The sequence below is a fragment of the Medicago sativa genome, chromosome 5 (assembly GCF_051527215.1).
Source record: "Medicago sativa cultivar Bolivia chromosome 5, Bolivia_mono, whole genome shotgun sequence".
Classification (NCBI taxonomy): domain Eukaryota; kingdom Viridiplantae; phylum Streptophyta; class Magnoliopsida; order Fabales; family Fabaceae; genus Medicago; species Medicago sativa.
In genome coordinates, this window is record NC_140753.1 from 63,862,569 (window position 1) to 63,868,147 (window position 5,579).

Below are 5,579 nucleotides of genomic sequence, written 5' to 3' on the forward strand. Positions count from 1 at the left end.
ATTGGAAACTTATTTTCTTATGAAATAGTTTTATAAATAGTTTTACCTTTCTTGTTCTTTTCCTTTGTGTTGTTTAATTAGCCTCGTAAAAAAATGGAAAATATCACATCACTAAAAAAAAAAGCAAGATAAATAAATATTTTGTAGGAGATAAAAAATCCAACTAAAAATGGTACAAGTAAACCAAAACTCTCTCAGCAAAATTCTATACGTGTCACGCTTTCCAACGAGGTACACGTGATGATGGTCCCACTCTGCCAAAAATTTGAACAGGAAAAGAATGTCTTAGCCCGGGTTCAAACCGAGGACCTCTAGTGTGTGAGACTAGCGTGATAACCAACTACACCACCCAGACAAGTTGTTTGTTTCGTTGGCCATGAAATTTGGTTTTAGGCATGCTGCATTTAAATCTTGGCAAGCATAAATCAATCGCAAAATGCCGGGAGAGATACATTACATGAAAAAAAGTTACATGAAAAAAAATGTATTATGTGCATTTTTAAAACAACTTGTACAAAAAGTTACATGAAAGAAAAAAAAATGTCGAGGATGATCATAAAGGCATTCTTAGTGAGGAGAGTGTCATGACACTCCTCAAAATTTTATTCCTTTTAATAATAAAACATATTTCTTTTCCTGTATTCAAATAATTTTGCATTTTGATGTTCATATACATAAGCAATTAAATAATATCCTGTCAAAAAAAATAAGCAATTAAATAATAATTCACACCCTCCTTTAAAAAGTTCATGATGACCTTGAACGAAGTTTACTATAGTAAAGTTGATGTTTGTCAAAGATCAAGATCATTTTATGTGTAGTACATGGATTCTTGGAGGTTAGTATGCTGAGAAGGGATTTAGCTTCAATAACGTTAAAAATTCTTTTATACTCTTCCATGTTATATACCGTAACGTTTCTCCCGTTTCATTAACTTTTTCAGCTCTTTTTTCGTCCTTAAGGAATCCTAACTTGGAATCACAACTTTCTGTTCATGCATTCTTGTTTGGGTTTGTTTTTGATCTATATGTTGGTAACACTCCTATTGATATGCATGAGAAGGAAATTTTACCCAACAAATTATACTCCTACCCTATCACTAAAGATCATAAAAAATATCAATTTTAACCATTTCTAAAATTTCACACCGTCTACCCTACTAATTTATTCCTAAGAATAAAATTCATTCGAACATGAAGATGAGAATTTTATTCTAAGGTATTTAGAAAAAAGTTGTTTGATTAATATTATAATATTCCTAGAAACCATAAAAATAGGGATTATAATAATATGTAGTTACACATGAATTTATTTCCATCTTCATGGGAATTTTATTTACACCATTTTCTTTGTAAAAAAAATTTCTATTCCCAAATTTTTTTTTATACCCGTAAATAAAATTTATTAAACGTGAAACAAACACATGCATGTATATTTCTATCATTTTTCTCCATAAATCTATGAATATAGCTTGAAACACGAACTCATATATAAAATATTTACTATATCAATTGATCAAACATCCAAAATATTAACTTTTTTAGGGGACTAAATATATGACGTTGAGTGATCCCTCCAAACAAAAAGTAGTATAAGAGACACATTATATATAATTTATTAACCAATCTTATTAATGTAATTATTAGGTATGAGATAGACTTTTCTCAAATACAAAATGGATTGGTATAAAAGTAATACAAAATAAGCAAGTTTAGGGCTTCATATCACTGGATGGAGGTCGGTCACGACAACATGGGGGATGCCTACAAACAATTGGGTCACATGGTTGACTTTCTATGCAACAAGGTGGTAAATCTTGTATGTTTCCACCTAGAGCACCTGTGATAGCCACAAGAAGCAACACAAATTTCAAGAACATATTCAACAAAGATTTCATTATAACCAAGTTTTGTTTTCAAAGAAAAAGAAAGAAGTGGATATCTTACGGTGAGTTGTATGTTAGAGCTGTTTGTTCTTATTTATAGGCAAAGTGATAATCCTCTCAAACTTCTTAATTAAAAATATTATATGCATAATATTTTCAATTATAATATTTTCGAGAACAGGTGAATTGACTATTTTAATTCCAACCGACCATGCATTCATGTAAATAGGACAACTATATTATTATTTTTTTATTAAAAAATAATTTTAATTACAAGCATGCCGTGTATTCCGCAAGTGGGGGTGATGTGTTGTTACCTCTCCAGATCAAAGTGCCACAATTAAACACGTTGGTAGTTTTTCGCACGCAAGGATTCACACTATATAGCACTACACTTCTATCATTTACCTATATAAATAAGTACACATTGCTCTAACATACCATTCACAATAAGATATTCTCTTTGTTTTTGTTTATAAATAAGTACACATTTTTTTAGCATACCACTCACTATAAAATATCCACTTTGCTTTTCATTGCATAACAAGCTTTGTTATAATGGAAAATATGTTGAAGATGTTTTTGAAGTTTATGTTATTACTTATCGCTATAGTAGGAGCTCAAGCTGGAAATGTACAAGGTCTACCACCTTGTTGCGTACCAGGCACCATATGTGACCCACCTATCTGTCATCATTATCCATGTTGTCAGCCTTCATCTAGTGATGCGAAGAGCTAAAAGTTCATAACCTTTGTTACTTTTACACCAATCATTTTAGATTAGAGACAATATTATCTTAAATGTAATAAAACTTGCACAAATAAGATTGGTTCTTATACTCTATTATTGTTTGCATTTAATTTTTTTTTTTTAAATATATATAGACACACACGACCAAACACAATGATACAAAAATATATTTAGCTTGAGATCTACTTAGTTATAAAAGTATATCCTATGATACTTCTTTATCATGATTACTATTCAACTGCAGCTTATGGTAAATAGTTTCAGTTAGACCAAACTTACTAATTAAGCATACCTTTTTTTATGAAATTAACTAAGCTTATCCATGATGAAACATCATATATCATTTTTTATGGTACAAAATATCATATCATATATATATATATAGAGGGCATATCAAGTGAGAGGACATCTTATAATGAGAGATGAGAGGGTTAAATCACAACCCTTGGATCAATCTTTGCTGTGATATGCAATTTTTATAACCGTAGAGGAATTCCAGCATCTTTCTCTTCTTACCCGTCTTCGCTCTTCTCTCAAACTTCTCCAATTCCTCAAACTTCAAACCCAGTAACTCATCATCCTTCAACAATCGAATCCTTCTTCTACTCCCAAAACCTCAAATCGTTCCTGTTTCAAATGATTAGATCTAAGGATTGAGTGAGCGATTTGAAAAATTAGGCGATTTATGTTCTTTGTCTCTCTTTGATGATGCCTCGTTTTGGAGTTTATGGGTTGTTCATTAATTTTTCTTTTGATTAAAATTTAGTTCACTCAAATGAGAAATAAGGAGATTAGTATTATAGTAGTAGAACTCGTTTTGGAGGACAAAATAGTAGTAGAACCGCAAATCCCTAATATTAATTTTTCAAATCCCTAATTCTTGAATCTGAGTTCTATGAACAATAAAAAGAAATCAAAGTTGGTCCACCGATTTCCAAATGGGCACAACGAAATCAACCATGAGCTTATTATATATTTGATTGAAAATCTGTGAAATAATTGAGAGGAAACAATCTATGAATGAACAAATACGATGATTTGGATGTGTACTTTGAGCAATGAATGAATATCTGAGAAGAAGACATGGAGATGGAGAGGCAACAGTAGCGCATTATAAGGAAAATTTAATCTGAGCCGTCTATTTACATCCTATGGTTGTGATTTAACCCTCTCATCTCTCATTATAAGATGTCCTCTCACTTGACATCCTATGGCATGTTTATATGAGAATGATAAGAATGTTTTTCAGCCTTTAGATTAAAATAGATGGCTGAGATTATAAGCCCATAAGTTAGACACACATCCTTTTCCACTCACAATAGAATTTTTACGCCTTTCTTCTCCTGACTCCAATTCCAACACCGCCGATTTTAACCACCACCACCACCACCAATAGCGTTAATGGCCAGATCTCTAATTATGATTATTGACAGAAACAGAGTTTTAATTATTGAAAACCAAAATCTATTATATTCACATAACTGTTAATTCCTTCAATTACCATGAGAAACTGGTCATAATAAAAAGTAAAACTAGAAGGGGAGAATGGAAGAAGAAGAAAGAGGATGTAATTTTAATCCAAGACATTAAAGACCTCATCTCTCAAAACAACGTCTCTATCACTTATACTCTAAAAGAAGGAAATTAGTGCATGGATTTTCTGAATAAGCTTGGAGCCTCTTTAAATTCTAGTTTACTAATTCATAAATCATCTGCTTTAAGAATGATGCGTTGGAAACTTATTTTCTTATGAAATAGTTTTACCTTTCTTGTTCTTTTCCTTTGTGTTTTTTAATTAGCCTCGTAAAAAAATGGAAAATATCACATCACTAAAAAAAAAAAAGCAAGATAAATAAATATTTTGTTAGGAGATAAAAAATCCAACTAAAAATGGTACAAGTAAAGTAGTAAACCAAAACTCTCTCAGCAAAATTCTATACGGGTTACGCTTTCCAACGAGGTACACGTGATGATGGTCCCACTCTGCCAAAAATTTGAACAGGAAAAGAAAAGTATTATGTACATTTTTGAAACAACTTGTACAAAAAGTTACATGAAAGAAAAAAAAAATGTCGAGGATGATCATAAAGGCATTCTTAGTGAGGAGAGTGTCATGACACTCCTCAAAATTTTATTCCTTTTAATAATAAAACATATTTTCTTTTCGTGTATTCAAATAATTTTGCATTTTGATGTTCATATACATAAGCAATTAAATAATATCCTGTCAAAAAAAAATAAGCAATTAAATAATAATTCACACCCTCCTTTAAAAAGTTCATGATGACCTTGAACAAAGTTTACTATAGTAAAGTTGATGTTTGTCAAAGATCAAGATCATTTTATGTGTAGTACATGGATTCTTGGAGGTTAGTATGCTGAGAAGGGATTTAGCTTCAATAACGTTAAAAATTCTTTTATACTCTTCCATGTTATACCGTAACGTTTCTCCCGTTTCATTAACTTTTTCAGCTCTTTTTTCGTCCTTATAAAGGAACCCTAACTTGGAATCACAACTTTCTGTTCATGCATTCTTGTTTGGGTTTGTTTCTGATCTGTATGTTGGTAATACCCCTATTGATATGTATGTGAAGGAAATTTTACCCAACAAATTATATACTCTACCCTATCCCTAAAGATCATAAAAAATATCAATTTTAACCATTTCTAAAATTTCGCACCTTCCACCCCTACTAATTTATTCCTAAGAATAAAATTCCTTGGAACATAAAGATGATAATTTTATTTTAAGGTATTTAGAAAAAAGGTGTTTGGTTAATATTATAATATTCCTAAGAACCATAAAAATAGGGATTATAATTAGGGATGTTCGCGGTGTGGTTTGGTTCGGTTTTGAGACTAAAAGTCATCTGAACCGCAAGATAAAAAAGCATGCGGTTTGGTTTGGTTCGGTTGACTTTTAAAATACAATCCGAACCAAACC

At 31.0% G+C, this 5,579-nt stretch overlaps 1 non-coding gene across 1 annotated transcript; it reads right to left on the reverse strand.

The window, feature by feature from the left end:
- Positions 1-281: 281 nt before the first annotated feature.
- TRNAV-CAC (transfer RNA valine (anticodon CAC)) lies at positions 282-355 on the reverse strand. Its single transcript has one exon. It is a non-coding gene; the product is annotated as a tRNA-Val (tRNA).
- Positions 356-5,579: the final 5,224 nt, after the last annotated feature.